The sequence below is a fragment of the Python bivittatus genome, unplaced genomic scaffold, assembly GCF_059951505.1.
Source record: "Python bivittatus isolate LINGU-HERP-01145 unplaced genomic scaffold, Pbiv_v1 ctg000610_np1212, whole genome shotgun sequence".
In the NCBI taxonomy this organism is placed as follows: Eukaryota; Metazoa; Chordata; class Lepidosauria; order Squamata; family Pythonidae; genus Python; species Python bivittatus.
In genome coordinates, this window is record NW_028277088.1 from 38,801,557 (window position 1) to 38,818,001 (window position 16,445).

A 16,445-nucleotide genomic window follows, 5' to 3' on the forward strand; every position below is an offset into this window, starting at 1 on the left:
GAGGGTCAGTTATGAATAGAAGTCTTTGCGATCTTCTCATTATTTGCTGAAGGGATAGAACATGATTGGAGAAAAATTCTTGGATGCTCACTGTTAATTCTTGGGCCAGCTCCAAAAGAATGCTTCATGGGCAGGTTGCCCAATCATAGCCACATCTTGAATGAAGGGCTTCACTGTGTTATAAGAGTCCTATCTCATCAGGAGCATTTCCATCAAATGGTTGAAGTGTGTGGAGGAGGAGGGGAGCTCCAGTTTTGGACATAAAATAGTTTATATAATTCTCACCATCCTTCTAAAAAATAATTTAGAAAGACACAAGATGTTGCCCAAATCTTCAAGATTGGCAGCTTTCCAGATTTTTCAATGAAATTGCTATTATCCACAGCCTGATATAAATCTGATGTAATTTCCTAATTAATTTTGATTTTTTAAAATGTGAAAGCCACCAAACAAAACATTTTTTCTATAATATCCATTTACAACCTGCACTTCCCCCCCCCATCTTTTTTCTTTACTTGTGAAGTTACCTTGTATAGGGAAAAGACTTTTAAAATAATTTGGAACAAATCTTAAAAGTAGGAAAAGACTGATTTCCTGAAGCTGGCATGACAACGTTACAGCAGAGATATAATACCACGTTTCAATATAGCTATGTCATGCAAAAAGAGATCTGATCAAGCATTCAGATTATATGTACATTACAAATAGATGTTTGTTTATATCAAGTAAATTGTTTGGTGTTCTCAAAGTTGTTAACGGGATGTCATACGCACTGCTGTGAGCAACACCTGGGATAATTGGGAGACAAATGTAATGTAACAATAATAATAGTCCTTGTTTAGTGATTGTACACAGTTATAACGGTGATGAAAAAATAACTTTGCAACCAATCTTTGCATTTATGATCTTTACAGGCCTGTAAAGCTAAGGTAAGGTGAAGTAAGATTGTAAAATTGTGATGTTTCACTTAGCGACTGTTTCACTTAATGACCAATCTGCTGGTCCCAGTTGTGGTCACTAAATGAAGACTACCTGTACTGATTTCCCTCCATTATTGCTTGGTTGAATGCTGATGGGGCTGTGGCCTGACAGATTTGGCTGGATACGTTGCACAATGTTTGAAGCAAGAACAAGCAAGTTTCAGCATAGCTCTGCCCACTCACATGTCTACTATATCAATTTCATTACATAAATTAGACTTTTATTTCCTTGTTTTCTAATTGGGCATAAGTACGAGGTTGCAACAGATGTAGGAAAGTGGCATGGCTTGTGTCACAAGGGTGCAACACTCCTTTCATCACTTTGACCTCCCCTCAACCTGCCCCCCTGGATGCCACTGCAAGAGTTCCATATAATCCTGGTACTCATTTTGTTGTGGATATGGTCCTCAGTTTCAAATTCCCTCCTTAAAAAAAAGTTTTCAACCGTCTTTGGAAAAATAACAATCAGTGCAAAATTATATTTAAATCCTGTAATGAATCATGGTTGGGCTTTAAATTTGGAAAACAGGTGGGGAGAGATCCCTTTAGCAGTGTTAAGTGGGAAGAGGGAAACTGGACCTGGTCCAGAATTACAGTTGGGGATGGGAGTGGGAGTGTGTCAATTGACAGCTGAAAGAGGTAGAAAGCAATCATTATCATAGTTCATTACAAAATAGATTTAAATTCTGTGGCTGATAGGAAAAAGATGTTGTATTCTTACTGTACTGACCCCATCGTACAGATGCAGGTGTCTGCCTAAATGTTCAGATTTCCTTGTGGATTACTGTGTAGACAGTTCATTGGAGTAACAAGGAAAATAAATTCAAGATTAAATTGATGAAGCTAATTAGAGCTAAATTCTGTAGGCTTTATGGCTCTTTAGGCTTCATAGCTCCCAACTGCAGGCCAGTGCCATCAGTTGGTGCCTATACCTATCCCCTCTGTTTTTGTTTGCTTGTTTGTTGAATAGGGCTCAGTTGCATCCTAAATGCCATAGCAGAAAGCTGCACTGAGCTAAATGCCATAGCTAAAGCTGCACTCATTAGTTGTTGAATGGGATACTACCAAGAAATGCAAGAGTACAAGCTAGATTGAAAAGGCAAGATCAATTCCAGAAGGTGGCAAAGATTAAATGCTTCTGTAATGTTGTCAGAAAGAAAAAAACTAGGATGTACTCAGAGTGTCATCGGAGGTTAAGCTCATCCTGAGGGAGTGTTTCCTTTTGTCTCCTAAAATCTATTCCCACCCAATCTATTAATGAATTCTTTACCCCCTTTCTCAAATGTGAACCAACCAACACTCCCCCCCCACCGCTAGTACTACAGCTAAATAGTAACAGATCTTGAATTTAATGTTCTTATGAACAGCCATGTTGTACTAACATACCATAGCACATTCCTGACCTTGATTAACCTTGATTTTCCCCATCCCTTTCAAGCTTTACAAATGTTTCTGCATTCTTTATATATCAGTTTTTATTTTGTTTTGCTGTTTTACTCCATTTGACAAGGCTGGTTTCAAACAAAGAAACCCTTTGGTACTTTAAAAGCAGTTTATAGCAGTGTTTACTTGGAAATAAACAACATTTTGTTGTAGAAATAGATAATATATGTTGATTTGGTTTTTTTTTTAATGACCTTTTAAATCCTTGCCATTGGGAGAGGGGGCTCTTGGCTCTGAAGCCCTGGATGTTAGTCCCAATCTGATTTTCAGCTCAGGTGCACCTCTGCATTTTGGTTCTTCTTTTCGGTTCTTCTCTCTCCCCATCATTTCTTTTACCATTCCATGTATCAAGCAATCTCTCCCACCCCAAGTGCGACCCCTAAATGTGAGTCATTATTATAACATTTAAAAATATTTGTTAATCATATCTCTCTCACACAGGCATTTGATTGCCCCTGATTTAGAGAAGGACAGAAGTATCTTGCTTTTTCCATTTACATTACCTTTCACAGTTCCTAAATTCAGCTACAGTCTTGCCTGAAGTAAAAAAAAAAAAAATCCTATCACTAATAATACAGTGTTTTATTTAATTTTCAGATCATAAATTTATCAAAATTAAGTTTGCATTTGCCTCATACAATGGTGGTCCTTTTCTTCTGAATTGTGACCATCATTTTATCAAAGCAATAAAAAAGTTGGGGGTAAATAATGCGTGCTTCAAAAAAGCATATTGACTGCAATATCACTTCGAGGTTTCTCCTGTCATCACCAACCCAGTAAACAAGCCAGCCCAAGACAAAATGTGATTCCAGAAATATCCTGACTTAGTTTTTAAACATGGTCATCTTGCACTAAAGGTATGCTGAGGCCAGGGTTAGACAATTAAAATGTTTCACACTCTTGATTCCACATAGCTACAGCCAGCACAGCCAAAGGCAACAGATTTGTAGCTCAAAATTTTTAGAAGATTGCCAGGTTGTTTTTCCTTGCTCTTGGCATTATGAACAAAGAATGCTGCACTGTATTCATCAAAATGTACCAACAGAGTAGGAAGTACATATGAAAAAATACTACAGAGTGGTGCCTTGGAGAGAAGTGCAATTTAGATTCTGCTCAGGCTGCTCAGAGGGACATACCATTTGCATTCTTGGACTACAGTAATACCTTGGTTCACGAACGCTTCTGTTCACGAACAATTCGGTTCATGAACAGCACCGTTTGCAAAATTTTGCTTCCGTTCGCAAACTCCGCATCAGGTGACGAACACGACCCACAGCCATCTTCCCTGCTCTGACACGTGGTCGTGGCTTCCTGTAGGCGAGGGGGACTCTCCCTCCAAACAATAACCGCCTCCCCACCCGCCTTCCTGTCCTCCACGCCAGAAGTCGCTTCCAGCAAGGTTAGCGTTCTCTCTCTTCATACTGTACTGTACTGTACTTTGTTTCATATTTTTGTGGTTTTAAAAAAAATACATATGGTTCAGAATGGATTAACCTTATTTACATTGAACCTTATGGGAAAATTTGATTCAGTTGGCGACCAAAATTGGTTGGCGACCACATTCATAGGGGTCAGAACGGATTAACCTTATTTACATTGAACCTTATGGGGAAATTTGATTTGGTTCATGACCAATTCGGTTTGCAACCAGAATCGTGGAACGAATTAAGTTCGTGAACTGAGGTACCACTGTATTCGTTTTCACATTCAATTAAAATGATGGTATTTACTTTTAAATTCAAGGAGAGGTTACATAAACATCCTGAAGATTTAAGGACTTGTCTGGGTCCTGAGGCCATGTTCACAAGCCCTGCATTCTGGCTTATTACTAAAAAACATCAGAATGAAGGTACCAGGAACAGGGCCTCATCAGTGATGGCTCCTTATTTTTAGATTTCTGTCCCGAGAAGTATGTCCAACCAATAGCTTTTAAATGGCTTTTTAAATTCTGTTCAGCTAGATGGCTTCATGTTCCTGCTGTATATTTACTGGATTTATTTTGTGTGTATGTGGACTAGTATATATTTCTATAATTGCTGTTATAGCATTGCCAAGGCAGTTTTCTTCAGAAAGATATAAATATATTAATAAAATGAAGACATTAGAGGATTCATCCTGCAATTTTGCAGTTTTAGAACAAACATTAGGAACAACAGCAGTAAATTAATAAGAAGAAAACCACTGAAGAAAGGTTAGGAATGCAGCAAGGCACAATGGCAATGCCACCCTGGCTTAGATATTTGTCTGTCTGAGGTGAAAAACAAGATGGCACCTTCTCCTACTCCATGTACAAGATGAGAAGCAACTGAATATTTTCCAGCACTGCTGAAAGGACAGCTTTCTCCACCTCATCAGATGGAAGTAGGCTGGCTTAAAAAGTATTAGTAAGTTATGTGTCAGGTTCAGCCCAAAGAACTCCACAAGACAGTACAGGTCTAGCTCGATAGCTTTTATTAGCTTCCAACCACAAGACAGAATCCTGCCAGACTGAATCTAAACCTCTCAAGCCAGCAAGCAAACACCGCAAATTCGTTAGGGTGGTGCCAGTCTCATCTTCTTAACCTTCCCACGCTCCTGCTGGGGGCTAAGGAAATGCTTATCTCCCTGAGTGCGGCCTTCACCAAACCATTCCATCACAATGGGGTTGGCTAGCCCCTTAGAGGCCTGGTGTTGCTTCCATCGGCCTCTTGGATTTTTTCTCCTCCTTCCATTTTGGGTAAATGTGTCTTTCTCTTTTTATAAATTTTAATTATGTATTTATTTGTTTTAATTGTTGTAAACCGTCCAGAGTCCCCCATTGGGGGGAGATGGGCGGGGACAAGTCTGGTAAATAAAGTAAGTAAGTAAGTAAGTTCCTTTTTGGTTGCAGCATCTGCTCTCTGGAACAGCATCCCTCAGAGATTTGTATGGCTCCCACCCTGATGAAGTTCAAGAAGTCTCTGAAAATCTAACTGTTCTCCCAGGCCTTAGATTAGGTGTTGAGCCCCTACAGAACTTTCTTTGTTTGAGGAATTGTTTTTCTGGATGTATATGGTTTGTGTTTCTTTTTCTTTTTTAATTATCCAGAGTCTTATGGAGTTGGGCAGCCTTCTAAATCCAATAAAGATATAAGGCACCTGTTACTGTACCCAAAGATCTGTTACCTTAGGCATATGCCCTGCTTTATCTAATGACAGGTTAACATTGTTTCAGACTTGTAGTATAAAGTATTTGGATTGGTCAAATGAAAGGAAACTACTTTCTGGATTTTTCTGCTCAAGAGTGTACAGCCATTAGGCCTCAGCTTCAAATATTTTAGCTTTAGCAACCAATATCATAAACCCCTCAGCTGAAGAACATACTGAACTGATTCGCAGAGCACATTAAGCAGTGCTGTACTGACTATAGTTTATTGAATAAATCAGAATTATCTGAGTTCATAAATTACATTTTGACTTTCACCCCCAAGATGCCAAGGGCATCTGTAGGATGGCGGTGTCAAAAAAGTCAAGATGGAAGTTACAGCTGTGGAATTGAAGCCCTACTTCTTCTATACTGCAAAGGGGTAGGGCTTCAATCATGTGGTCGCAACCACCATCTTGATTGCTTTGACTGGCTAGAGAATTCTGGGAGTTGAAGTCCACACATCTGAAAGTTGTCAGGGTTGAGAAACACTGATCTATTGGGTAACCTTCTTTATTACTTGGGGTGAAGGGAGTGATTGAAACTAATATTCAGAGAAACTGGGAAGGAATAAAAGCCTATTCAACATAATTCATTATATTCTGGACACTGTCATGAGTAACAGTAGGGTTGCTGCATCTTAGGACAAAGATACATTGTAGAGAATCAGAGAATATAATGGTTGGAAGGGACTGTGAGGATCATCTTGTCCAGCCCCTGACCAGGTTGGCATCCACTAACACAGCGTCCCTGACAAATGGCCATCCAGCCTCTGTTTAAGCACTTCCAGCAACTGAGAATCCACTACTTCCCCAGCAGTCTGCTCCATAATTGAGCAACTCTTATCATTACAACATGTTTCCTGATGTCCAACCAAAATTTTCTTTCTTGTAATTGAAACTCATTGTCTCTTGCCTTCTGGAACAACTCTGAGCAGCATGACCCCATCTTTTACACAACAGCCCTTCAGATACTTGAAGACAGCTGTTGTGTCTCTCCATAGTCTGCACTTCTCTAGGCTGAATATACCCAATACCTCCAACCATTCCTCATAAGCTTTTCCCTCCCAGGCCTCTTACAACTTGCCCTCCAGTTTATCAATGTCTTTTCCTAAAAAGTATTTCAGAATACTGTTAAAGCAGGTTAGCATTAGCATGCCCCCACCATTGTACAAATAAAATAATAGAGGACTGCTCCCTTCTCCTTTACCTTGCAGGAAGTCTGGAGAGAATTTTGTTTCAAAAATAGAGTTTCAAAAATAGGAATGATAGATACAAAAGGAACTCAGAAAAAAAGTGCTAATGAAGAGGGCATATTCTGGGAGAGAAATGATCGGAGGCTGGCTAGGGAGCAGAGAAAAGAGAATAAATCTACCCAATTTCACCTCACCCATAACCCGCTAGTTAATCTCACTTCCAAATTTATTTTCTACCTATACCTGTTACGCTCCACCAAATCAACAGACTCAAGGCAGCTTGCAAAGCAGTTATAACAAAGGGATATAAACAAAAGGATACCACAGATGTAAAGAGCATTTGAAAAGGCCAGCTTTCATAGAATAAAACTTCATAATGATTTTCTGCATGGTTTCTCCCTGATGTAGAAAACATACATACTACTTTTTCCAGGTGCACTCTCATTCATTCTAAGAACAAACAAACACTACTCACATCTATAGGAAACCAGCAGGGCCTCAAGGCCTGATTTTTATAAGCTATGGATGATCAGAGTGACTCTCTTCACAGTCACAAATGTCACTCAGTAATATCAGGCAAGATTCCAATAACATTGTAACCAGTGCAGTGTAAAATGTAGTGATCTTTGCACTGTTTCTTATAGTGCAAATATCAACACATTTAATGGGATATTTATGTTGCACTCTGTTTAAAGGTTCAATCACAGCATGGAATATTTTAAATTTTGACAGCAGTGTTTGTGAAACAAGGTCATGCTGAAGTAACGGAAGATGGGAAAGGTCGGAAAACATTATTCTGCTCTAGTAAATAAATACAGTGACGGTGTTTTTCTTTTTGTCGTCGCTGTGTTATGCTTTTGTAGGCTTTCCAATGGTTTTGTTGTTTGTATCTTTTTCCATGTGTTATTTGTTTGGAATATGTAAGCCTTATTCTCAATTTTAATTTCTGACAGTAACAAAATCACTTTCTCGGAAGCGGAAGACAAGAAAGCTAACGCTAAGCTTTCAAGACTGCTGGCAATGCTGTGACATTATGGGCTGCTGCGAAAGCAGCATTTTCCTAATGAATGGAATATCCAAAATAACCAAATCACTGAGAGTCTGGCGATTGGGGCAATACAGAAATGCAGGTTTTTAAAAAATGTAACTAGGTTTTGCAGTAAAGAGGCAAGACTGGGTAACTGATTTCTTGTTCTTGAGAAATGGTCTATTAAGATGCACCCAACCCATCCTCCCAAATGGTTGCTATAGTGTTACGTTATACTGGAGAACTGTTGTTGACTAAAACTGATAGTTGTAGAAGCAGGACCTGAGAATATAATTGCCTTATACCAAATGTGACTCCTTGTTGATTTAGTGCAAAATGATCAACTCTAACCTTTCCCACCTGGGAGTTTTATAGGGACCACAGTTTCAAATTTCCAGACAGCAGCTGGGATTTTAGGAGACAACCATATCATGATTTTGAAAGGTAAACTAGTGCAGTTCCTGGCAACTGCATAGATATGTCCATGGGGTTATCTTAGCAACAACATGAAATGACATGCCAGTGTCTTCTTATTTCCTTATCAGGAGTTTGCAAAATATTTCAGTCGGTGGTTACGTTGCTTCTGGAATAAATGGATAGCTTGTTTTCCTGCCCCTCGGGCTCAGTTCTATGGCTTTTGTGCAAAAATGGTTTGCATGGCACATTTTTGTTTCCATTGCTTGTTATGGGAGTTTTTAAAGTGTTTTTAAGTGTTTCATTTTTAAATAATAATCCCCTTAGCTAATTCATCTGTAGACTGAGTGAAAGATAACAGTCAACATGGACTACTACTCCACTCTACCTACTTTCATGGCCATAAGATGTTAAACAAGGGAGCAAGAGGTTTATTTCAAGTTCCCATTGCTCTTTGAGACGAAACACTCAAAACTTTCCAAAGTTGTACTGTAAGAATACAACCCTCTTGAATATATAAACCATTGCATATTCATCCAGATCGCTATTCATCATTTGCTATTTGCATAAAAAGGCTCATATTGTCACCATTCCTCAACAGAACATTTTCTTTTGCTGAGTTGTATATTTGCAAAGTGTACTGTATGGGCCACTATCACAGACATTGCCTATTAATCATTGATTACATCCTGTCAGACACTCATCAACTCCCAGGCATGGAGGTCAAAGTGTCAGAGCCCCTGAAGTAGTTGTGTAAATGGTTGTCTGTTGTTTTATCTCAGCTGCCAGATATATATTTATTTTGCGTTTCTTTGCCACCCAGAGTCCCTTTATTGAAATGAGCAACCATATAAATTGAATAAAATAAATAAATAAATAAATAAATAAATCCTTTTTATTATCTTCAAAAACAGGTTTATTATGATGTTAATTCCTTTAGTACAGTCAACATACACGTTTTTCATATATCATATCTCCTTTATATAAGGAAAAAGGGGGGGGGGAGATGGAAACAACCAATTCAACTTTTCTTTTCCTGCCAATATCCCAACCCCCAAAAAATGCCCATATGAAGGCACTATTTATATTTCAAAGGAAGGTCCAGCTGGTACCAGTGAAAGCGAAACACAGGCAGGTGGTCATCAATAGAACCTGCCTTTTAAATTCATTTCTATTGAAACCAGTGTGTAGAAACATCTTCACAACTATATGTCATTCCTTTAACATGGGGAAGACTGGGGGATTAGTGCCAGTCCTGGCCATTGATGTCCTATTCTCCTCTGTTGTGGCAATGGGAAGAATGTTTAATAAAATGGGTTTAATACAATTTGTTAGAAAAGATGTTACCAGATTCCTCCTGATTTTTTGCTTTCATAGTCTAAAACAGCTCTCTTCCTACAAGGACCCTTGGTTATGTTTTTGTCTATATTCTAGACTTTTCTGAAGGAATATGCAGTACTATAAATGATGATATCAATTTGCTTCTCCTATCTGGTTTATAACTATATGCATACTAGCTGTTCTGCTGGTGTATGTTTCCTAGAACAGCTACAGCCATCAACTGTGACATCTGCATGTTTGGAATGTTTTTCCAAGCATATATTTTGCACTGACAAAATATATTTTTCATGGCCTGCAGGGTATGACTCCTACCAATTCCAGAGGTCCTCAGCTGGTTTGGAATCTATATTCACTGTAATCAGGTTCCATTAAAAATAGGACAAATTAGCTAGGGCTTAGCCTCATTCATTACAGATTAAACCACACATGTTGGTGTTTACCTGAACTGAAGGGAGAAAAATATTCCCACGTTACAAGCAGTTCCTTGGGTTTTAAGAGCCATAGTAATACAGGCACTTAGTCTCTATGAAAATGTCTTCATTTTATGTTGAGTGGTTGTTCCTTTCCGTCTGAGACAATCTAACTTTTTCTCTAAAGTACTTACTCTCCAGCAATCTGACATTATGTATACAGTAACATTTCCACCAACATGGAACTTTGAATGATCAGAATGCGAATGAGACCAGCCTGCCCCCTACTGGAGATAACGTGGGAATTAACAATCAGAAGATTGTATGAGAGGTTTTTCTATTATTACAAATCCTTTTTTTTTCCCTTTAAGAAAACACTGCTACCACAAATACAAAGCCTTATTTAACTGAACAGACTAGAGAGGAGCCAATATATTCCGATCAACAGATATTTTCCATAAAGATTTGACTAACTTCCTTCAAAATATAACTGAATACACATTTTTCTCCTGGGCGTTTCTTCCATTAAGGAGTTCTTAATGCACTGCACTGCGTATATTTTATTCTGAGCTGTAGCTAACTTAACTACATATAACTTTCTTACATTTATTCCTGGTGAAATGACAGCTTCTCTCTGCATTGATGATGTTGTAATAATTTGGTCAAATTTTCTTGACCAAATAATTGTTATTCTTGGTGAAATGACATCTTCTCTCTGTGTTGATGATGCTGTAATAATTTGGTCAAATATTTCTCCTTCATGTAGCGATTTGCTGAAATAGCCCAGGGACATAGACCTTAGCGATCTAATATCCAGAATACAGTCCTGTATATTCATATTTGTCAAGTCTTTCTCAGCTGACAAGACAAAACACTACAAGAAATATTTCCCAGGACACAAAGGCTCAGATAAATAGTTTTATTGTGGCAAAACTATGAAGTCACTATGAAAGTGACTGATAGCTGCTCTGTTTCAAATGTGATATTTATTTATAACACTGTTCAATTTTTTATTTTTATTTTTTTGGATCTCTTTCTCCCACCTGCTTTATATAAAATTCTAGAAATGAATCTCTTTTGGACAGGAGATACAATTTTCATCTGTTCCCTCTTTCAGTAGCATCCTGATCTAGTATCCAGTCGTTTATTTTTTACAATGATCAACATTTATCCCTAAACGTAGCATTTTGCACCAAGTCTCAGTTTTGCTCTCTGGCATCTTGATGTAGAGCTGAAAAAAAAATCCTATCCAAATTTTTAGAAGTGCTCTGACAGTCAAATACAGGGTTAAGTGGAAGAGTGGTGTGATTCAGTGACCTGCATGCACATTATGTGAAGCTATTGTTTGTTTTACCATGGTTTATTAAATACATCATAATTGCCTGGATTTGCATAATACAATAAACCATCGACAATTGTTTACAAATCACAGTGCCTGAATTTGCACAATATGCTAATGCTAGCCAGAATAAACCAAGCAAGCTACATTTATGGCTCAGGAAAATATAAAAACTCAGCCAGTACAAGCAAGTTTTTGTCTGATAGTTAATCACAGAATTCAAAATGTGTATGGTGGTTTTATGCTGATACTGAAGCAACACAAGGAATATATTATGAATTTGATGAAGAGTTGATTTATCTATAAGCAGTGGTCAAATTATGTTTCCCTCTTGTTACAGGCTTGTAAGCAAAGAGACACATGTGCACTCACTCATTTAAATTGGTGCTGAAGATGAATGTCTCTATGTAATGACCATTTATAATTACATTAGCCCTATAGAATGGAGCGCTCCTAGGCAGCTCGTAGTCTAGCTCCTTTCCCATCTTCTTCAGTGTTTCCTAGAATACATTCATTTTAAGAACTCCATATATATCTTAAATGCATTTAAAAAATTTAAACATTTTCTAATGAATTGATCTGTTTCTGTTTTGGATTTTGATTTAGGTTAATTAGGAGAATCTTTTGCCCCCATTTTTTTACATTAGAAATAATTTAACCTTTCAATCCAAGATATAAAAAATATGTCCTAAATTATTGGTCCAACCAATGGAGCTGTGTTCACATATTAGGCATTGCCAGTGTAATCTTTGATTTGTTGAATCACTTTTATTATCTGAGATAATAATAAAGCAGATCACATATTATGCTAAATCAATAATAAATCACATTATGGCATTATGCGATGTGACTAGCACTCAGATCTCTCCACATTTTCCTACAGGTCTCCTTTACAACCCTACTTAGAGATGGCAAGAATTAGACCTGGTAATTTGAATGCCATGAGCTAAGTCCTTTCCTATAATTATAAAGCAACTGTATATCAAGTGCTATATTTTGATCAGAAAATAATAATGATGCTGGAATAAGAGTTCAAAGGGAGACAATTGTTTGTAAATATGGACACTTCTCCACTGACACCACTTCCATTCCCCAGTTCTTGTAAAGCAGTTTGAAGGCAACTGCAGACAGTGACATCTTAAGAGGAGGAGGGTTAAAATCTGCAAGATGACTGGTATGGCATTGTGATCCAAACCCCATCCTTTTGATCATAAGTGTGCATCTATGCACTATAAAAGGGATGGGGTTTGGATCGTGACCCCACCATCTGGCAACTTTTGACACGCAGCTTAGTGGATACCATTCTTAGCAATTGTCTGCACTTCTGCTGATCTCAAAATGTTGAAAAAAGAGACAAAGAACATCACTGACCCCATTCCAGGCTTCTGCAAATCCTGAAGTAGCAAAAGTCTCTTCACTACCATTCCATGCAAATTGGGGGGGGGGGGGGAAAGGCTGATTACACTCCTACCCCTCTCTATGTGCTTATTTAACATTATTTGCAAAGCAGCAATGAAAAGAAACCCCAAAATCTGAGCAGTCCTTATGAGCTCATAAGATGGAAAGCCATCAAATGACCTTTTTCCTTGCAAGACCTCCTTTGGTCACTTTTTTTCTTTGGTTCCCAATGTATCACCACTGAGCCAGAAACAAATCAACCCAGGAGCTTTGAAATGCAATCAGTTTTGTGGGAACAGGATCCATCTTTGAATGGGAGCAGAAACTTCATGTAGAAGGACCTTATGTTGAACTGAGCATATACGGAGGAACAGTTTTTATAAGCCTACTAGAAATGAAGATGGAGAATATTATATTCAAAGACAACAGATAAACAGAGGGTAGTGCTTCTAAGAATGTCGTGATCAGGAACTGCAAAGGGTGTTGCTTTGCAATACTTAGTTCATTGGAATAATAACTAACAAACCTAGTTCTTGAAAGTGGAAAAGAATCTGTAACAGCTGAAAATAATGACATCTTGAAGGCTTAAGGCTTCAGTCAATGAAGAAAAGTTGGAAGAAAGCTTTGGCTGTGTTCTTATGTAATATTGTGTTCATACTCTATATACAGTGGTACCTCGGGTTACGAACGCCTCTGCTTATGAACTTTTCAGGTTGCAACCAGCTCCGGCCGCAACAATTTACCTCAGTTTGCGAACTCCGCCTTGGGGTACGAACCGGATCCGCAGCCATTTTCCGCTGTGCCACATGGTCCGTGGCCATTTTCCGCCCGTGCCACTTGGTCCGTGGCCATTTTCCCGCCCATGCCACGTGGTCCACGGCCATTTTCCGCCTGTGCCACGTGGTCCGCGGCCATTTTCCGCCCGTGCCACGTGGTCCGCAGCCATTTTCCACCCATGCCACATGGTCCGCGGCCATTTTTCTGCCCGTGCCACGTGGTCCACGGCCGTTTTTCCGCCCTGCCGCATGGTCCATGGCCGTTTTTCCGCCCTGCCGCGTGGTCCGCGGCCCTTTTTCCGCCCTTGACGCATGGTCCGCGGACGCCGGAACGGATTAACGGTAATTACATTGAACCGTATGGGAAAATTTGCTTCGGGTTCCGAACAAATTGGGTTGCAACCAGAGTCACGGAACGGATTAAATTCGTAACCCGAGGTACCACTGTAATATTACTAAATCAGGATTTTGAATATTGATTCTTTGGACAAGTAGTCAGAGACAAGGTTGCATATAACATTAAGGCCTTATTGAGTAGTTCACATTTCATGCAAAGGCAGACATGAACCAACATTAGAAGTATATGTGAACCAGAAATGTGTTGTATATCTGCTGAAGGAATGTCTGTCTGTCTGTCTGTCTGTCTGTCCTGGCAGTCTGCATGGCTGTTTTGCAGGGAGATTCCACTGTTAGAAACATCCATGCAAAGACAAATATCTTCACTGTACACTAGATGGCAGCTCTGCATTACTACTACTATGAGAGTTCAGCAAATGACAAACTGATTCCAAAGGTTTCTGGAAATATTCCTCCAGCCTGGATTTCCAAATTCGTCAAGCCCAACACACTGAGCTTGAATCAAAGGAAAGGTTTTTAAGGAGGAACCTAGACACATTGAGCTTAACAGATCTGTTAGTCAAAAGTAATGAAATCAAGAAACCAGATTAGGAAGACTTCAATAAACAGAGCTTGTGACATGCCACTTGTTGCTAGACATGAGAACTAAAATCCATTTTTGATGAAGTTGGAAGCTGTACCTGGTGATGCTATTAGGATAGGCATAAGTCCAGGGGTCCATAGTTCAAAGACTCCCCAGAGTCGGGGCAGCAAACGTTACTGGGAAAAGATAAAAAGAAACGTGGTCCTTCTCTCATACCTCACTTTACAGAAACAAAGACAACAGGCATGATGATTGTGCATGCAAAGCTGTTTAAAGGGAAAAGGTACAGAAAAAAGAAAGGTGCTGGTGTATCATGTTGGAGAGAAGGATAATCTCTAGAATTATTTCAATATTTGAAGAAGACTTTTTTCGTTCTTCCTAGCATCCATGGTCAATCTGCGTTCTTTTGACTTTCACTGTATTATCTTTATAGTTCTAGGCTGTCTTTATGTACCTTTCCATGTTGACTTGTCCCTTTTTCCCACCATATATCTCATTTTTTATTTTTAGATCTTCATCAAGCTTTTGTGCAACCATATAATTCTGCTGTCCCCCACTTTTTTTCTTATTGTTAAGACTATGTTTTTAGTCTTTCCCTTTTTTAGGAATTCCCACTTACACTGAGCCCTTTTTCCCATTAATTTATTTTGCCATGGAATCCTACTTACTGTTGTTATGTTGAAGCTTAAGAGATGTTTTTACCAGATTCAGCTTCAGTTTCTCTTAAAATAAAACAACAAAAACCCTTTAGTTTTATGGGTCACTTTTCCCCAACATTCCTACTAGTTCCTTGACTTGTTATTTAGTCAAGGATAGCTGATCCTCTTGTGCATTCCTACACCCACTGAAGGAAAAAGTTCTCAGCAAGACAATTCAGATATTTCCTAGATGTATCATACTTGACAAAGTTTGTCTCTCAACAAATGTTAGGAAATGCCTAACATTTGCCACTTTTAAAGCATAATCCAATTTTGGGGAAGCTGAGGATGGATAATACTGGTTACCAACAACCATATTATTTTTACTTTCCCACCACTTATTATAACCCAGATGCTTTCTGCTGTGTTGCTATGTTCACTCACCTGGATTTCTGATCATGCATGGATGCTTTTAATATACAATGCAATTTCTTCTTTCCCTGTTCGTCCTTTTGAGTAAATCAAATCTTTCATTTGCTGTATTCTAATCATAAGAGACATCCTATCAGATCTCAATTTTATTATTAAAATCATATCTGCCTTCCTATACTAAGAGTTCAAGCTAATTTTTTTATACCCCATGCTTTGAGTATTATTACATAGGCAATTAAGGCCATAAGCCTTACGAACCAATGAGTTTTTTTCATAAGTGGTTGAATAGCTTCCACATGAGCAACACTTACACTTCCTTCTAGGGTGCACAGGTATTTTATCTGAAACCTTTACTTCAGGATTTTCAACTCCAATTTCAAAAGGGTTCAGTTTAAAGCCATACTGATCAACCTCACCATGCTTTGGCCAAAGACTTTTTCACCACACCCTTTGATGTATAACCCATTCCATACCAGCAGTCCATCATTCAGGTAACTCAGACCATTGTCTTAAAAACCAAATCTCCCCCACTGGCATTATTGGCATAGCCAGGCATTCATTTGCTGCATTCTCCTTTCACTTTCCAGTCTTCTCCGTGGACTGTCAAGTTGGATGAAAAGATCATATGAATCCCCAGCTTCTGGATTTTCCTTCCTAGATCTTCAAAGACCACAATGATATGATTATACCTGTTTTTTGTAGTATTATTTGTCTCCATCTTGCCTCATCCCTTTTGACCCCTTATGTTCCTCCATGTGCAGGAGAAGGAGAGAAGATATAGATCTCCATCAATTTAACTTGTGCATAGAGGAAACAGTTCATTTATTTGTGAACAGGAAGAGCCTGATAGAAATTGTTCCCTTTTTTATGTTGGGGGAAAATAACTTTTCTCAACTATTTTGGCTAGGATGAAGCAGCATCCAAGGATGCCCTCATGTTCCAGATATCCT

At 38.7% G+C, this 16,445-nt stretch overlaps 1 long non-coding RNA gene across 1 annotated transcript in view; it reads left to right on the top strand.

The window, feature by feature from the left end:
• LOC148214602 (uncharacterized) overlaps window positions 1–16,445 on the top strand; it is a 66,134-nt gene that overhangs the window by 41,577 nt on the left and 8,112 nt on the right. Inside the window, exon 2 of the long non-coding RNA XR_015797918.1 lies at window positions 12,195–12,238. This is a non-coding gene — a long non-coding RNA (uncharacterized LOC148214602). The remainder of the gene's footprint in view (window positions 1–12,194; window positions 12,239–16,445) is intronic.